General features: G+C 45.7%; 1 long non-coding RNA gene across 1 annotated transcript in view; it reads right to left on the reverse strand.

The window, feature by feature from the left end:
• Nucleotides 1-3,031: 3,031 nt before the first annotated feature.
• The window catches only part of LOC132243448 (uncharacterized), a 68,161-nt gene continuing 51,167 nt past the window's right edge, over nt 3,032-20,025 (reverse strand). Inside the window, exons 2-3 of the long non-coding RNA XR_009455024.1 lie at nt 3,261-3,346; nt 3,032-3,168 (exon numbers count right to left, since the gene is read on the reverse strand). This is a non-coding gene — a long non-coding RNA (uncharacterized LOC132243448). The remainder of the gene's footprint in view (nt 3,169-3,260; nt 3,347-20,025) is intronic.

The following is a 20,025-nucleotide window of genomic DNA, read 5'->3' on the forward strand; positions in this document are numbered from 1 at the left end:
GCTCTGTGTGGGACTCTCATGCTTCATGTGTGATACAGGTTGTAGAGCCTGTGCTGTTAACAAGCTGTCTTGGGGAGGAGACTGAAACAGCTGGTGGCAGTTGCAAGAGTTGGTCACTGGAAAAATCTGAGGCTGTTCTCATGAAAATGCCATGGAAGACATAGGCTACTGTATTTGTCTTACAGATCCCTATTCCTTATCCACCAACTTCTGAGCCCCTTTAACTTCATCTCTGCAACCTCTACCCCAAGTGTTCAGCTGTTATTTTCTCCATTGTCTGGAGAGTTCTAGTGAATGTAACGGGGTAGCTTCTCTCTTCTTGAGCTGGGGGATGAGGAAAGGGGAGGGGTTGAAGCAACCAGTCCTGTTTGGCTATCTGGCTCAGAAGACAGTCTTTCCCTTGAACAACATGGAGTGCAGGAGTCCCAGGGGCCTTCATCCTGCACTTCAATTATCTCCATTGGATTCAGTCACAAGCAAACCTCCCTCCTCCAGCCAAGTCTCTCAATCCTGTGTAGGCATTTCCCATATGTGTTTGATAACTGAGTAGGCTGGCTGGTCTGTGAAGGGGCAAGGGACATTGTTACAGAGATCTGTACAGGCAGAATTAACTGCCAACCATCAGGCTGTTTTTTCTGATATAAGCTAGGCCTTGGTGCCCCTGGAAGATAGATGGGCAGTGCTCTTAAGTCCTGCTTCAGTTGGGGCTGTGGGAAACATGGTACTGGCAATAAAAAGCAACATCTCAGGATTTGAGTCTGGCCATCAGGCCTAATTGAAGAAGGCCCTCTAGTTTCACCCAGTCCTATCATTAGCAGACCATTAGAGCAGACCAGGAATGATCCAAGGCCCATCTGGGGGTTTGCTCACACACCATTTTTGCAACTACCACTGCCACCATTCCTGACTGATATGGGCACGGGGAAGCCCCAGAGACACTCCTGCCTTGCTCCAACCATGGGCTGTGGATACACAGGGTGCCAGGATGAGTAGGGGACAGTGGCACCAGTGGGTGAGTTTCTTCTTTCAGCATCTGCTGCCTGCCACTCCCCCAAGTCCCCCCCACTGTCCAGGAGCAGGCACTGGAAGGAGGAACTCACCCACTGCCATTGTTGTGCTTTCCTCAGCACAGCTGAGGGGGATCCCCAGAGCTGCTCATTCCCTGCTCCAGCTGAGTGGTGAAGGGAGCAGCTGTGCATGTAACCAGATAGGGACAGCAGAAACAGCACACAGGTTCTTCCTTCTGAGTGGGAGGAGGCACTAATGGAGGACAATTGGAGGAGGAAGGTGGGCAGGGACCAGGCTCTCAAAGTAGGAACCTGTGCACAGACATCACTGTCCTCAGCTAAGCTTGGCCTCCTGCACTGGTGCTTCCTCACAGCCACCAGCTGGAATGGGGCAGGAGTTTCTTTAGAGCTCCCCCCATGTCCAGGTCAGCAAGGGAAAGTGCTAGGCAGTGGATGATGGGTGGATTCCCACCCCCTTCATACACCCCCTTCATATGCCTGCTTCTTGCCCAGCTCCCTTTTGTCTGCACTCAGCCCAGGGGCTCCAACCATGCCTTACTCCCATCCCCTGTGGTTTGAGGAGCAGTGTGCTGCACCCCAGAAATCCTAAATCTGCCCATGAAAACAGACAGATAGGAAGTAAGGCACATTGTAGTGTCCATTTACACTTCTAGCACATAGACATCTGCAGTAGCCAAGATCAGGAAGACTCAATTTCTGGGGGACATGACATTGCTCCCATCCCATCTATCTAAAGAGGCTAGCCCTTTCTCACACACTGTCACTGACCTGCTCACTATCAATGTTAAAAATGAGCTCTTTGCCCTGATCTTTAGGACTCGGCATACCTTAGTCACTGCTTTTGGTTCTGCATTTATCCCTTACTCCTCCCCTTTCCCTCCCCTCACCTTCTCCAGAGGGCTGAAGTAAGACTTAGGCCTCCTGCTGGCACTGTATAGTGGTGTACATTTCACCCTAATGTGAGTGTCTATCTCCTGCATCCAGAGACAGCCTCTGCTGTACCTTTCTTCCCCACCTGTACAAGTCATCCCCTGGGCACACTCCTTCATGGCTATGCCAAAGCTGAATGAAAGGAGAATTCTGTAATGTGCTTACCAGCCAATTGCTTTAAAGACAGGAAACTAGTAGAAGTGCTGCTTGTGAAGTTGTGAGCTCGGCATGTATGCACTGCACATCATAGCTTGTGCGCATTTAGGGAATTACAGCACACTCGCTCTGTTCATCAGAAAGCACCGGGTGGTGTGTGGGCCAAAGATTAAGAGCATTCCAGTGCTTATAATTTAATTTCTGTTCAGCACTTTCCTTCAGCTACAGAGTGCCTTGCCTCTGAGATGCATCCAGCTGCATTCTAATGGGGCCAGAGAAACTGGTGGAGTTTTGCAGTACATGCATGGGGCTGTTAACCTGAGTGCCTCCACCTTGAGCTCAGAGCCAGCAGCCATCTAGCAACTCCCAGCCCTTTTGTCTCCAAACCCTCATGCTTTTGTTAGCACTATTGCTGGGATTCTGAAGGAGGTTTTCATTCAAATTAATCAGAAAACAATTATGCCTTGTGCAGTCTGGATGTTACTGGCTACTCAGGTTTTCAAAGTGTTCTGGGTGATATCACTGAACCCCTACTGTTCCACCAGGCTCTTCCTTTACCCTCATTGCACCTGTTTTCCCACACAAAGGCAGAAGTGGCTACTGCTCCTGCTGTCATCACTACTGTGGCTACTGTAGCTGCACAGGCTCCCTGCACACAGGTGGCTGTTTCCTGCTCCCCAACCCTAGCTACATTACTGCTGGACCTCAGCATGTAAAAAGCACTTGCCACCTGCCACATCATTGTTGTCTATGCTGATCTTGTTGTCCACAGCCATACTTTGATTGGAGACTTCCAAGGAAAGTACATGTTTTGGAGGGACTATATTTCAAAGGAGAAATAGAACAGAGCCTCTATATTAAATGTACTACTTCATATCTATTGGGACTGTACTTAAAAATCAGATGTTTACCTGAGTGGTCTTCAAAAATCTTCATCAATACATAAGGCCAAAATGTCTTTTCTGTTTCCTTGTTGCCCCACAACTTTGTGACATCAGAAGCAGATCAGATAATTACCTCTCCCCTTTCTCGTTGCTTGAACTCACCAGTGGCACTGTGACATCAGAGGAAAAAAAGCAGCCAGTTAAGACACTGTGTCCTATGTTTCCACATCTCTACCTGATCTGGTTACAATCAATCATTCACCTCTTTGAGTGTCCTTGGTGCTGTAGAAAAATCACATTGCCTGGCTCAAGGAGTTCATGATCTTAGGTTCCTGCAAACACTTTCTCCTGTGAATGTTTTGTACATGTAGGTAGAGATTAGTTATGCAAAACATTGGTATATCTGTGATTGCTTGTACATGGAATCAGAGATGATTCAATCACCGTGCAAAGCCTAGGGCAAATGAGTCTGTGTGGGGCCCCACCACTGGACGCAAGGAACCTGGCAGCAGATTTGGCAGTGGTGGCAAGCGGCCAAACATGAAGCCGGTGGCAGCACAGGGTCACCGCAGCTTCTCCACCCAGCTCTGCAGGACCCCCCCCCAAAGTGTGGGGCCTGGGGCAGTCACCCCGATTCACCCCCCACCCCTCCCTAGGGATGACCCTGCATGGAATTATACTTGCAACAAAAAGAAACATACGGCATATTTTCATAGTCAACAACCACTTGTCTGATTACAGGTGTCCATATATTCAGTCATGATAGCAAAGGAGCTGTGCAACTACACAGAAAATCTACAGTTACAAGAAAGTACTTGTAAGAAAGGACTTAGTTCAATAGCAGACAGTAGTTATGGAAGTTCTTGCAAAAATTGATTGTTTAAAGCTTTCAGAAGGACTCTACCAATTAAAATCTTGGCCATACTAAAACCAGTCCCTTCTGTCACCAAACATTACTCATAATTAGCATTAAAGTTCTAACCAAAACCACTCTCAGAATGTCATATTTTAGAATAGGAGTAGTTACATTTTCACTTTGTCACTCAGAATCTTAACAGCAACATAGTGAACAGTAACACTGCAAATTACTATCCTATTCCTCCACAGCTCTTTTCTAGTTATTGATTGGAGTTGGTTGAATTGATTAGTATGAATATCCTTCCAGATTAATCAGGTCTTTACCTTTGTGAATTGTTCTCAAGCAGTGAAGTGGTTTGGAGGGCGTTTATAGGAAGCTCTTTCCAAACATGAGTACAAAGCACAATATACATTTGAAAATTTAGCCAATGGACAGTAAGGATGGCAATGCTGGCAAAGTGGAGAGGAGAATCAACAGCTTGAGTGCCTGTACATGAGTGTGGGGGCTGCTCCAATGTACTCCAGTGCATCTGAGCAGACTCAATTAATCAAGTGTGCTGGAGCATGGTAATTACTGTGCTCCAGCAGCTGCCTGCATCTTGTGTATCAGCATCCCCTTGCTTCAAAATGGTATCAGGGGCACCTGAACTAAAGGTCATGGAATGAGCTTTAGTCCAAGTGCCCCACTGCCATTTTGAATCACAGGAACACTGATACACGAGATGCTGCAACACTTTAATTAGAATTACTCTTGGAGCCACGCTAATTAAAGCTCCACCCCCGGCCCCTGGAGCATGTCTAAAAGTGCCCCTGATAATACATCTGGTATAACCCTATTGCACCGGTTACTGTGCAGACTGCCAGGACAGAATCTTATTTCTTTATGGGCACCTATTCACGTGCCAGATGTCTGCTCCAATGTGTACTAGTTAGTAGGGCTGTGCGAAATGGCACCCTTCCATTTCGCCTTGAGTTTTGACAGTTCGGCAGAACAGTGTTTCGTCTCAAATTTAATTTTGAGTCGAAACAGCTGTTCTATTCCATTCCGTCAAAACAGAAATTCTGTTTCAATGTTATTTCAAGTTTCGCTGGGGATGGGGAGTCAGACCAGCTGGGCTGCCTCCCCATTCCCAGAGCTGGATCATACCAGGGTTGAGAGGCAGCCCACCTGGACTGCTTCCTTGTCTCCCATGCTAGATCACACTGGGGGTGGGAGACATCCCAGCTAGGCTGCTTTCCCATCCCCTGTGCTAAATCATGCTGGGGTCAGAAAGCAGCCCAGCTGGGTGGCTTTCCACCCCCGGTGCGATCTAGCATAGGGGATGGGAAAGCAACCCAGCTGGGCTGCCTCACCACTCCAGGTGCGATCTAGCACCCCATCCCCTAGGCTGTAATTACTCATTACTAATTAGCACATTCCAGCAGTCTCTACATCATATGTATTCAGCATCTCTGCACTTCAAAATGGTGATGGGGGTGCTTTAACTGAAGCTCATCAAATGAGCTAGGACCCCACTATCATTTTAAAGCATGGAATGCTGAATACACATGACACAGTCGGTGCTTTAATTAGAGTAGCTCTTGGAGCAACTCTAAATTAAAGCACCCTCCCACACCCCACACATTTAAAGATGTCCGATATGCCCAAGTGTCACTTACCCACCCATGTAATTACTGGCTTTAGCACTTTGGCACTTTGCAATCCTCCTCCACATGCATCATACATATGCAAGCATTCACTTAGCTATTGTACGCACACAGTAGCCAGGCAGGTACACAGGTCCATAGCTTCATACAGGGGTGAGCATTAGGCCTGAAATTGTAGTTGGGCAAAAACCCATGACTTGGAAATATTAGACAGAGGATGATGGCCCTTCTACACAATAGTTGAGTAGGCACTTGCTCAGAAAGTAGGAATCCAGAAGTCTGGGTTTAGGGTCACTAAACCAAACAGGATTTGAACCTATATTTTCTCTCATTGTATAGCACATGATTTTAACCACCAGTACACTGGCACAGGATTAGGCAGACCTGCCAGCAGTCCTCTTCTTTAAGGTGAGCCACTGCACCTTGCATTTAATAGTCATTAGACAGAGGCATGAAAAAGCTCCATTAGGAGTAAGATTACCAGCTAAAGCAAAAGGCCACTCTCTCTTCTAGGGCCCAGCCGAACTGAGCCACACATTTTAGCTTAGATTCTTCCCCCTAGCTCCATATACCTCCCTCTCTTTGCTGCCAGGAAGACATGTTCCACCCTAAGAGAGTGTGCTGCATCAACAAGCTATTTTCCTATTGGAGGGGTGGGCAATTATTTTGCCTGGATGGCTGCTTAATGGTTTTTGGTGAATTGTTGAGGGAGGATGGGGGGGGGCTGTGGGGACCCACATGCTCCCCCCATGGTGCACAGCCCCTGCTACTGGCAGCAGCAGGAGGCAGGAGCCCTTGGGTTGCTCATGGCGCTGCTGCCTGGTGGTGCATGGATCCAGCCAGAGCACATGGCAGCAAGGAGCACAGCCAGGCTGGGCTGCCTGTATTATGTGGGCCTCCGCATGGCACACGTGCAGCTCCTGGCACTCGTGCACCACAAGGGGATGCCCTGCGCAATGCAGCCAGCTGCCACCATAGGAGCAGGGGGCAGGGCTCCTCATCATTTCCAGTGGAGTCCCAGAAACTGCATGTGGCAGGGAAGGCAGCCAGCTCCATCACACAGGGCTCCCCTCAGTAGCACACGAGTGCCTGGAGCTGTACATGCATCACAGGGAGCCCTGTGTCGTAGAAGCAGGCCAGCCTGGCTGCACTCCCTGTCGTCATGTGCAGTTCTGGCTGGAGCTGTGCACCACCAGCCAGCAGCTCCACAAGTACCCCTGCCTGCTTCTGTCGCCAGCAGCAGGAGCCGTGTGCTGTGAGGGGAGTGTGGGGAGTCCTCACAACCCCCCCACCCTCCCTCAAACCCACACCCTTCCCATTTGAACTCCACGTTCCCACCACTCCCCTGGGCATGGGCTCTGCATTCCCACCAGCTCCAGTATCATGCTCCTGGCTACTGCCCAGTTGCAACTACTTCCCCTGCTCCTGCTGCAGCTACCCCCACCCCCGTCGCTTCTCTACCTGCTCCCCAGTGTCAGAGCTGCAGCAGGGATACAAAGAGGAGCTGCTGTAGGCCGGAGAAGTGGAGCAGGTACCCCAGTGGCTGCAGCAGTGGCAGCAGCAGTCCCACCTTCAAGTTGTGTGCTGGCTGGGCTGGGCCCTTCCACACACCAGGGTGGGAGTGAAGCATGCAGACTGGGTGCAGTAGAATTAATTGGTGGACACCCGTGGGCCAGATGGAGTTGCCTGGTGGGCCAGATTTGGCCCCTGGGCCATATTTTGCCTGCCCTGGTCTAACAGATAAGACAAAAGGATGGGAGAAATGAGGCTCCAAACTATTTATTTTAGCTCTTTGCTGTTCATTTGGTGTTGCATGCAACTGATCACTAAAATCTGGTTTTGTTTTTGCTTACTATTTAGATAACTGGATCTTTGCCAAAAAGAACCTAAGAAATATCAGTTGGGAAATAGAAAAATGCTCTTCACTGGGGGAGATTCAGCTCTGTTTAGAGAGGCCAGAATCAATAGCTCAGGTCTATGCACCACTTCATCCACAAAGCACAGCCATTCCACATATATTCAAGCACTCAAAATGTCATTCACCTGTATGCTTATTAATGGAGCCAAACATGAATGAATATTGACACTTTTATAAAGTGCTTATCCAGCCTTGGTCTTGATCTAAACAGGCTGTCATGCATTGAATGCCTCCAATGCACAGTACTTAGTGAGTCTCTTTAATTCTAAATCTTACAGCTACCTTCTTGCCAAGGACTCTAATGCTGTTTTCACCAGTACGTAATGGTGACTTTTTCCAAGTCTGGTTTGAAAGCTGCTACCTTCCACCACATCTCTAACAGAATCTTGTTTATCTTCCACTTGCTACCTCTTCTTCTTCTGCTACCCTGCTACAATCCAATTCCCTTATTAGCCTCATTGAACAAGAAAATATCAAGAGGGAAAAATAAGATACCAAACTACAATGTCAATAGTTAGAGAAGGAAGGATCAAAATCTGTCATATACTTAGAACAATACTTATCAGCATTGTCCTTGTTATTGCATCTGACAACAATGCATAATGTACACATCCATAGTGTACACATGATGCATGCAAATTGTCCCATATTGTATTAAAATGGGCCCTGAATGAAACAGAAACACATTTAAAATGCTTTGTTGTGAAGGACTTCATACTATGCGTGGATTAACTTCATAGTGTCCTTGGCATCCCACAGCGTTCTGCTTCCCACGCTCCCACAGCCTTGGTGGCCCTTCTGTGACTCACAATTCTACCACTCAGAGGACACAGGATGTGCCATGCATGTGACCACACCTTTTTAAAGACAAGCATGAAGGTACATCATTGCAGCCATTTTCTGTACCATCAACCTAGGAACTTAACTCCTAAAATGGAGTGAATTCTAGAGCACCCTCTCACCCATCACACTCCTCCACCTCTCCTCAAAAAAAATGTCTGTGAAGAACTCCATCAAGTAGACACAAGCAGATATCTTAGATCTTCTCCCATCTGAGGCAAAGAGAACACCTATAAAAAACCTTAAGAAAGGCCATCAGAACCAGGCCCTGCATGACAGCATTACAGCAGAGATGGCAGATTATGGGCAGTCATGACTGGTATCAATGCTAGGCCCAGAAGAAGGTACAAGGGTATCCATGATGTTAACTGTTTTAGATGTTCAGCAGCTGACATGTCTATATTATGAGAAGCTCTCCCAGGAACTTTTCAGGAAGGACCCATCAAGCCACAACTTCAGCTCTGGTTCTGATGGACTCAGAGCTGTCTGATGACAATGATGGAATAGACCTAAATCACCATGAGGAGGTTCCAGATCAAGCACCAGCTGAAATATAGTCTAGGGAAGTGCAGGACCATTCTAGTGAATCTCTTCTTCTGGGGACCACCAAACAGTTGTATCAAGCTTAAGACAGGAGAGCTGTGATGGCACCAATCTCTATGGCACTACCTTGCAGGTTTTGCACCCTCTTCTTCCCTTCTGCTCCTTCTCCCCAATGGCACCATAGCATCTCCTTCTCCAACTCCCCTTCTCTTTCCTTAGAGTATCAGATCACATCCCCTCATTGCCAGTTTCTCATTCCTGCTGAGTCATTAGGTGTCCTCACTCTAATTCACTCCACATTCCTAAATGTGTCCATTACCATTGCATGCTTATATTCTGAGCTGTGAAAGTACAGTGGAGTAACTGCAACCCCTCTATTCTCCTTCAGTAAACTTCCCCTCCTTCTCTCACAGGTTCATTTGCCATTGGAGAAATGGCACACATCCCTTTCTCATCTACCTTCTAGCTGAAGTCCCCCCTACACTATCCACAAAACCATCAAAGCATCACAAGATATAGAACCAAGGATGAAACTACACAGAATTTTGGCCAAAGACATGTTTATATTTGCCCATGTAAATAAGTAAAAGCAAAGTGAATCCTTTGAACCATAGGAGAATACTCACTAAGGCAGTGTTAACCTGAGAATCTGTAAACAACCTGGCCAATTGCCCCTTGCTCCCTGGCATTCAGATTTTCCCCACAGTTTCTTCCTTTCTGGAAATGTTAGCAACAGCATACATCACAACAGCTCAGAGAGAAGAGCAGTGGAGAGTGACTTCCCTTGGGAACAACTGTGCTAGCAGCAATCGTAGCCCTCATTTCTAAGGGGAATCACCAGTGGACCAGGATGCTCTGCAGTTCTGTTGTGCATGGCTGAAGCCAGCAGTCAGGCCATTCAGTTATAGAATCCTTTTTGTTGCACTTCCAAATGCCCCAGGAAGTTTGTCAGCTGTTGCTTGAGAAGGTCAGCATGCACCCAGGATGGCCATTTCCAGGCGCTCTGGTGACAATAGTGTGTATTTGGCAGGGGCTGGGCGGGGGGAAGAGGAGAGGAGGTGGGGGTGTTGGTTATATTCCAGGTTCTGGCACAGACATCTCCATGTGGCCCTCAGTGATGCATTAGCACAGATTTTCCATAAAGGAGGGAAGGCAAACTGCAAAGGATACACCTTGCAACAGGTGTGCCAGTGTTCCTTGGGAGGCAGTGCTGGAGGCCATCGGAGAGTGTATGGTGTTCTGAAACCCTTTCATTCTAGCAACAGTCTACAGTGCATGGCATTGTCATCCCATCCTAAAGGGGCAATACTGTACTTTGTCATAACACTGAACTGGGAATTGATTTGGACTTTACCTGTGCTTTGGGTATCTAACCACTAGACCAGGCTGCCCACTCTGGTGCCTAACACTGGGGGGTTAGAAACCAAGCAGGATGGTGTTTCCTTTCCCAATCCCACAAAGGACTTTTTGTTACAGCAGACACAGCCCTTTCCCCAGTAGCATATTTGGGGTGGGTGCAATGAATGGGGCACAAAGTACGGTTCCTTTGGAACCAACACCATGGGGCTGCAGATGTCTAAGCTGATCCTGCTACAGCAGCTGCCTTTACTCTTACCTGTACAGGCTTTCTAAAGATGTTCCTGCTTTTCATTCTGTTCTTTCCTTCCTCTCCCCCCACCCCACCCCCTTTCCCCCAACCCTTTACAAATGGCCAGCATACTGTCTTGCTCCTCTCTAGATGTTGAATGAGCTCGCTATGCCTCTGCTCTTCCTGTCCCACATCCAAGAATATTTCCAGGTGATTGTGACAGAGTGAAAGGTGCACTGGGATTTCTGCTCACCAGCCCCTTAGCTCTAGAGCACCACAGCAGCACCAGTTTTGGTACATCATACTTTAGTATATGGGTAGGGGACACTGTACTTGTGTATAGTGTTAAACCCTTCCAGATTAGAAACAGAATTTGGACAGGATTTGAAGCATTTTACATGTTAATTTGCCCATACCCTCTGGGGCCTCTACATTTTAAAGAAGCATATATGAAATAACATATTCAGCACTGAGTTCTGTAAGAGTTATGATTTCAGTTCAATGCATAACACTTTCCCTAGTATTTGTGGAAGCCAAACAGTGTTTTATTTTCCTGAAGCCATCATTCACATATAACTTTATAACAAGGTGGCAAACACAGAATGGTTGCCACAATGATCTTGACAATACCTCCCTTTGTGAAATAGCTTCCCAAGGATTCTGGCTAGGATCTACATTTTTTTAATAGAACACAGCTCACTTACCCCACTTCCTCTTGGCCTGTGCAGTAAGCGCGGCTGCAGGTAAAAGTCTTTCTTTTATAAAATTAGGTTCAACTGGGCGGTTTAATAACATCACACACCAATAATAGATGTTCTGACATTCAGTGCTACACTCTCTTATCCAGTCTCCTTACCATTCACTTCAGCTAGGTCACCCCTGTGCTATTCATCTCAATAAAGCAAGGGTAGCTTGTCTTAAACTATTATATAGAAATGTGTAAGTCAAACAAGTTGTTTGGCTCTTGGATGGGGTGTAACTGGGAGAAATTCTCTGGCTTATGTTAACAGGTAGCCTTACTCAATGGTCTAATGTCCTGCCCCACCCTGGCCCCCTCCAGCCATGCCATCTATGAATGTATAAATTACTTTCTTTACATACATTTTTCAGAATTCTCATTTGAGCAGAGATGGAAACAACTGTTATCTGAAGCCTGCAACCCTCTGGCCTGTCCCGTCTCCCATTATGTAGAGCGATCTTTGTAACCTTTACAGCCAAAGCCCACATGCTCATTCCGCTGAACTCTATTATTTCCTTCCCCGAGTCACTTCACTTATTTTGCACTGTGATATTCATTGTATTTGAACTTCTTGCCCTTTGTTTTAAAGGCCCAGGTCTGTCTGTGAGCCCTTCCCTCTATTAAAAAATGAAACAGTAACACATCAAATTTTCTATGCTGACCTTATGGGAAAGTGAAGTTCAGCATCCTTCTGTAAGAAATCCCTCTGGGTGCAGTTACACAAGACACTTTACTGCTCATTAATCTAATGAGCAGTAATGCATCACTGTCTACACATGTGCAGGACTTAATGCACATTAGAGTAGTCTAATGAGCCATTTTCTAGTACCAATACATACAGGTACTAGATAAACACTGCATTAGCTAATGCGTTGTGGCACATGTGTAGATGCTGATCAGGAAATTGCTCCCAGTCATCCCAGGCAGCAGGGGACCCACTGCTACCTGGCTAAGCCCTGATGCAGGGTGATCTGTTCCAGCTGCAGTGGCAGCTGTCTCCCTGCCATGTGGGGATTGGTCTGGACTGGGCTACTCCTGTCAGGTGCAATTTGCCCCTGACAGGAGCACATGTGTAGATGTGCCCCCAGAAGCACATTAATGAGCCTGAATTGTCTGCACAGAAAATTCAGGTGCATTAGCAGTCACTTTAAATATGTTAATAGCCATTAGTGGCATGAACATGAGCCATCCTCTCCATATGACATCTTCATACCCTTTCACAGTGCGTAAAGCCTGAGCCAGTATAAACAACCTTTTCACTGTAATGATCAAAGTCAAAGAACCTTGAAAACTGAATGTCTTCCCAAACAGACCTTTCCAGCTACCTTGTAGAAATCTAAATAAAAACATAAATAAAGTAGTAGAAATCAGTTTAGAACTAGTTTATAACAACCTCTAGCAACAGATAGCACTCCTCTTCTGAACCTGCAGTTATCCAGCTGAAGAACAGGTATGATGCCCTGGAACTGAAGAAGAAGAAACCTACTCCGGCGGTAAGAGAAGCCAAGTCATGTACTCCCTGGGGTAGGAGAACTGATACCAATGCCTCCAAGAGGAACCAACACAGGAAGCAGTCCTTAGAAAGTCACAGTATATAAAGAGGTCTGCTGGAACCATAACAAAGGTTATATCATACTATTACACAGCAGATCCAGTCATGGGCAGTACATTTTTATGAATAAACAGGAAGAATTGAAGATCCTAGTACAATGGTAGAATTATGACATAATTGGGATCATGGAGATGTGGTGGGATACTTTGCATAACTGGAGTACTGTCATGGATGTGTATAACTTGTTCAGGGAATAAAGGCAAGGGGGGAAAAAAGGAGGTGTCACCCTATTTATGTAAAGGAGATGTATGCATGTCCTGAGATGCAGTACAAAGGGGAAGGAGGGCCTATTGAAAGGTTCTGAGTGAAGGTCAGAGAGGAGAGCAGCAGGTGGGGTGTCATAGTGGGCATCTTCTATAGGCTACCAAACCAGGAGGAAGATATGGAGTTTCCAAATCACAGGACCTCGTTCTCATGGGGGACCCCAATTGCTGTGACATATGCTGGGAGGGAAACACAGAATTGCACAGGGAGTCCAGCAAGTTCCTGGAGTATGTGAAGGAAGGGGTGGATCAAGAGGGGGGTACAGTGATACCGTCCCATCCCATCCCCTGCCCTTTCAGACCACACTGCAGTGGCAACTTTAAGTCCCTGAAGTAGGTAAGACTGCTTCCTTTCCTTCCCCTTTGCACTCAATGGCATATTCCCTCCCCAGCTCACTGCTGCCATTGCCCCAGCTGAGCTGGGAGTGAGGAGAGATCTTCTTGCACAACTGCTCCCTGAAGCCCTGGATAGAGTGGGACAGGAGTGACCAGGATAGATGTACTGGAAGGTGGATCTCCTTGACCCCTTCCTATGACCAGAGGCATAAGTAGAGAGGGTGATGAGGGTTATTGTGGGGGAGAGTGGGACGTTTGGAGATGTGCTGTTGAGTACAGTGGGGAAGGGAAGGTGTGCTGAGAGCAGTGGGTAGGGATTCTTATCTGAATCAGGGTCTTAAAGAAAAAAAAGTGGCTGGCTGCTGTTCCCATGATGTGGTCTGCTCTCCCAGGTAGGAGGCTGAGCATGGGGGATGCAGCTACCTCTGAAGTGTTGATTGCTGCTCCTGCATTCCCCTCTTTCAAAAATCCTGTATCTGCCCATGTGTGGGTGATCTCTTCTTGGTAGAGGTGGTGAAGAGGCCAGCTAGAGAAGAAGCTCTTTTTGATTTGTTCACTAGAAGAGAGGAAATGGTTGAAAAGGTGAAGTGACCACAAAACAATAGAGCTGTAAAGCAAAGAAAGAAGCAGAGCAGCAGAATACTGGAACTGAACTTCAAAAAAGCAGACTTCAGAAAACTCAGGGAACTCCTTGGCTATATCCATGGGGAGACAAGTCTGAGAGGGAAAGGAGTCCAGCTGTACTTTAAGGAGGCTGTTTTACAGATTCAAGGAGAAGCTATCCCAAGGTTACAGAAGAGTGGGAAGTACAACAGGAAGCTGGCCTGGTTAGACAGCATTCTCTTTAAGGAGCTGAAACTCACAAAGGAACCCCAGAACTAGTGGGAAATTGGTCATAGTACTAGGGAAGAGTATAAATGTATCACATGGGCATGCAAGGAAAAACTTGGGAAAGCCAGGGCATGATTTGAGATGCTGCTGACAAGGGACATAAAATGCAATAAACAGGGATTTAATGCTTTAAAAATATATATATTTCATTTCTAACCAACTTAATTTCCTTCTATGAACAGATGACAGGCTTTGTGCATGCAGGGAAAGCAATAGATGTGATATACCTTGACTTCAGCAAGGTTTTTGACATTGGGCATGTCTACACATGCACTTTCAATGCGCAGTAGCCAATTTGAATTTACGTTAGAGCATCATGACAAAAACCATGCTAATGAGCAGTACAATTAGGCTACTGCATATTAAGCATCACTAAAAAATGTGCGCTTTTGCTACTGCGCATTAGAGCAGTCTAATGCACATTTAGTTAATACCTCACATCAGAGGTACTAATCTTAATGCGCAGTAGCAAACACACATTAATGAATGTGTAGATACATCCACTGTTTCCCATGACATTATCATTAACAAACTAAGGATATACAGACTATATAAAAGTACTGGAAGGTGGGCCATCAGCTGAATATTAATGAACACTGAACTCTTGTTTTTTGGGGGGGGGTTGTTTTGTTTTGTTTTGTTTTAATAAATGGTAGGATCATCATGCTCAACAAGTAGTCATCAGTGGCTCAATGTCTAGTTGGGAGGAGATATCAAGTGGGAGCCCTCAAGATTCTGAACTTGGTCTAGTATTGTTTAACAACTTAATAAAAGATTTGGATTTTGGGACTGAGTGCATGCTTAGCAAATCTGTGGATGACAGCAAGTTGGGTGAAGTTGCAGACTCTCTGGAGGATAGAGTAGAATCCAGAATGCCCCATATAAACTGGAAAAATGGGCTGAAATCATTGCATGAAATTCTGAAGTTGGGACAGGATAACTCCATGCACAACTACAGAATGATTGACTAGGCTACAGTACTGCAGAGAAGGGCCTTGGAGTTACAGTGGACTATCAGCTGAATATGAGCTAACAATGTGCTCTTTTTTTTTAAAGCAGACTGGGTTGTTTCTTGCAAATCAAAGGAACCTGGTGTTTCACTCTATTCAGCAAGGATGTGGACAGATTGGAAAGGGTTTATTGCAGAGAGACAAAGAATGATTAGGGATCTGGGTAGCAAGATTTAAGAGGAAAAGCAGAAAGCATTAAGCTTATGGATGCAGTCTGAAGAAAAGAAGACTGGGGTTAGATTTGATAAGTCTTCAAAGACTTGAAGGCTGATTATAAAAGGGGATGGAGATAAACTTTTCTCTTTGGCTTTAGGAGACAGGACTTGGAACAATGGCCTCAAACTGCAACAGAGGAAATTTAGGTTGGAGATTAGCAGGAATTGTCTCAATATATGAGGGTGGTCAAGCACTGGAACAGGTTACCTAGAGAAGTTGCAGACATCTGTAAATTTCCAAGAGTGGGTTAGACACTTGGCTGAATAATTTAGTTAGGGACAACCCTGCCTTGAGCAGAGGGCAGGACTAGATGACCTCTTCCACTCCTACTTTCCTTTCATCCTATGAACTTTAACTTTGTATACAAAGTTGATCACAAAGATGGCTGTCCCAGGACTTGACTAGGTAGGGAATCTGTACCTGAGGAGAGTATAATTCTTCTTCTATTCCTACATTACTCAGAAGGGTGGCATGGAGAACAATACCATCTGTAGTCTGAAGCAATTCCATTATTTATGGACTTGCAAGGTTCTCTCTCTTAGCATGGGAAATAGATTACATGAATTATGTATTTCTTTGGTATAATCCCATTCATTTACAAATAAAGTCTTTAAGCTCGTCTTCCCTTGAACATAGGAGGAAAAAACAACACTAATCAGTTTCATAATTACTAACAATCCAAGCCAACACACACATGTACGCACCTCTTCATGTCCAGCAGGCAATACCCCAACTACTTCATTTGTAATTGCCCCACTGAAACTGTGGGCAAATCATGTTAGTTCTCCCTGGGTGTGTCTATATGTGTGCTTTAATGTTCAGTAGACTATTTTACTGCCCATTAAAGCATAACATTTAAACAAAAACAGTGGCATTACACTAATGGGCAGTAAAATAGTCTACTGTGCGTTACACATCACTTGAAAACCATGCAAATGTGCTAATGAGCCTTAGGGCAGCCTAATGCACATTCATGTAGACAGTCCCCCTCAGAATTTCTAATGGTGTCCAGGGCTTTAACAGCAGCAGCTTCAAGGTGTTCAGCTGTCCCTAAAATAAGAAATTATTTAATTGCTCACTCATTTAAACTGGTGGGAAGGTTTCTAATACACACTTACATATACTTTTACACATGCTTCAGAGAGGTCTATGCTTGCCTCTAAATGCAGCACGCCTTTTTTCATGACCCCTACCAGTCTCTAAAATAGCAGTAAGTTAATGCACCCTCATACCCACCCTTCCTGCAGCTGCTCTCCATTTGCCAGTGCATTGGGCTGTGGGTAGCTTTGCAAAGGCTGACCTCACTTCTTACCCACTCTCCATCTACATCCAACACTGGCCCTGAACAACCTGCCCAAACCCACATGGTCTCAGCAGCTGCTCATACAAGATTTGGGTTGGAGTTTATGGCTCCTTTACTCCCCTGCAAAATTTGCACTAAATTAGTTAATATCTCTATATCCTTTCCATTACATCACTGGACAAAGCCCCTATTAGATGCAATAAAATCTACACTGTAAGAAAAATGTTTGAAAATGGGACTTGAAGTCATAATTCACCTCAATGCTTGTGATCACTTTATTCCAGCACATCTCAGGCTATGTAAGAATTTCTGAAAATATACTTTAAAACACTAGGCAAAATGAATCCCATTTCTGCATGAAAGCACCATTGATTTCAGTGGAGTAACTCCCAGTAGGAATAGTATTCCACTGAGGAATGGGAGGGAGCTGCACAATTCCTACAGATCATTTCAGCTACTTCCACTTAAAACCATCAGTTTTGTGTTGATACTCTGCATGTGGGGAATGCTACCCCTGCTGATTAAAATCAATAAAGCTTAGCCCTGCTGTAGATGGAAGGATCAGAAGAACCATAAAAAACAACCCAACCCAGCTTCTCAGTACACTTTATCTCACCCTTGTTTCACTGAGCCAACACTTTCCACTTGCTGCAATGGCTCATTTTGGTGAGAGGATAACAATATGAACTGTACGTAATAACTAGGCCTGGTATGAATGTGCTCCTTTGAAACTTTCCCTAGCTACTGGGTGCATCTACATGAGATGATAATTGTGCAGTAGCCCAATAACACTGCACAGTAGCATACGGGGCACAACCTGTGCCAATACACTACTGTGCAGTAGTATTAGTCTACTGTGCAGTTAGCACCTGTAAACACCTGTGTGCCAGTGCTATTACGCAGTAGCACCAGTTACTGCACATTGATTTAGTGCTTGGTTATGTAAGTAATAAACAACATGCAGTAACTACAGTGCACTAATGAACATGTAGATGCACCCTCTATGTATTTATTTGAGCCACCCAAGTTTTGCCTCTTTGTTTATTGTTCAGCAGGAGACCATTACCTAAGCAGGAATATGATTATGACACCAGTCACAGTTATGCTGGTAATGATCAGCATTCTTCCAAATTTTAATGAGGGATGGCTATTCCCAAAGTGGACACATAGGGGTTCAGTAGTTGACAAATTCCATTCCTGCAACCTGTTTGTTACTTCAATTTATGCATCCAAATATTTGAGATGTCAGGTGAGTTTAGGATGCTTCCTCCCTTCTGCTTTTCCCATCAGGAATGGGGCCTGCCAAGTATATATCTCAGGGTGTGAGAAGGTTCATAGAGCACACACCAACTGCTGCAGCTTCCTTAGCCTGACGAAGGGTTTTTGAAACCAAAAGCTTGCTTAATAACTATTCTCCAACCATTTAGGTTGGTCTAATAAAAGATATCAAATTCACCCAAGGAACCTTGTCTGCCTATATCCTTAGACCAACACAGCTACAACCTAAACCCCTGCATAGATTTCATAGACATTAGGGCTGGAAGGGACCTCAGAAGATCATTGAGTCCAGCCACCTGCCCGAGGGGCAGGAAGTCCTCTGGGGTCATAGGATCCCAGCAAGATAAGCATCCAAAGTTCTCTTGAAGGTGTTCAATGTAGGCACTTGAACTACCTCCAATGGCAGGTGATTCTAGACCTTGGGGGCTCGGACAGTAAAGAAATTCTTCCTTATGTCCAGCCTGAAACGGTCCTGCAGTAGTTTATAACCGTTCAACCTAGTCATCCCTTGGGGCGCTCTGGTGAACAAATGTTCCCCCAGATACTGGTGGTCACCCCTGATAAACTTATAGGTGGCCATCAGATCACCCCTGGCCCTATGCTTTTCCAGGCTAAAGAGCCCCATAGCTCTCAGCCTTTCATCATAAGGTCTGTTTTCCTGACCTCTGATCATGCACGTTGCTCTTGTCTGTACTCTCTCAAGCTTCTCCACATCCTTTTTGAATTGTGAGGGCCAAAACTGGACGCAGTACTCCAGCTGCAGCCTCACCAAGGCCGAGTTCAATGGGAGAAGGATGTCCTGGGATTTGCTAGAGAAGCATCTATGTTGTCATATAATTTGCTTTCCAGTTCACCTTAAAACAGCAATCAGGCTATTTCAAACTATACCAGCTCACAATTATCCAAGGGGCTTCTGTGATATTTGGGGAACAGCTACACACTGGAAACATCTACACATTTATTAATGTGTTTATTTTAATGTGCATTAAATCTAGTACCTCCATTATGAGGTACTAGGAAAATGTACATTAGCCTGCCTTAAAGCACATTAAATAAATAGCACCAGGCACCTACACACATGCAGGGAGGCTGCTTCGATGCAATGTAAAGCCAATGTGTCAGAGCAGAGTTGAGTGAGTCTGCAGGAGTGTGGAAATCAACATGCCTCCACTCAGGGTTAGACTAATCTCCATATTTGAGGTCAGGAAATAATTTTACCCTGTGGTCAGATTGGTAAGGACTGTCGGAATTTTTGCCTTCCTCTGTAGTGGGGGATTTCATGGACTTCATAGACATTTGGGCTGAAAGGGACCCCAGAGGATCATCGAGTCCAGCCCCCTGCCCCTGGGGCAGGAAGTCAGCAGGGATCACAGGATCCCAGCAAGATAAACATCCAAATGTGCCTTGAAGGCATTCAAAGTGGGTGCTTGAACTATCTCCAGTGGCAGTCTATTCCAAACCTTGGGGGCTCGGACAGTAAAGACGTTCTTCCTTATATCCAGCCTGAATCAGTCATGGTGGAGTCTGTGACCATTCAATCTTTTTTCCCCTCCCAGGTTTACATGTTTAAAAAACTGTCAGCCACTGAATATATTTCCACTTCTTTGAAAGATTAGATCTCACTTATTTCAACTCACCTGGAGGACGGGATGGAGGATGGGATTCACCTCCAAGGAGGAATATTCTGCACTGTTCTGGTCCTGCAGGGAGCAAACCAGGAAAGCCAAGGCAGCAACTGAACTCCAACTAGCTTTGAGTATCAAGGAAAATAAAAAGTCCTTTTTCAGATATGTGGGGAGCCGGAGGATAAGCAAGGGCAGAACCAGATGGGACATGTGACAACTGACACCCAGGAAAAAGCCAACCTATTAAATGGGTACTTTGCATCGGTCTTTCATCAGTCCCATGGGACGCCCATGCCCACTATGGGACAGGGAGGTCTGGGTGAGGGAGATTCCCTGCCCTCCATCAATGCTGACCTCGTG

The sequence above is a fragment of the Alligator mississippiensis genome, chromosome 10 (genome assembly GCF_030867095.1).
Source record: "Alligator mississippiensis isolate rAllMis1 chromosome 10, rAllMis1, whole genome shotgun sequence".
Lineage (NCBI taxonomy): Eukaryota > Metazoa > Chordata > Crocodylia > Alligatoridae > Alligator > Alligator mississippiensis.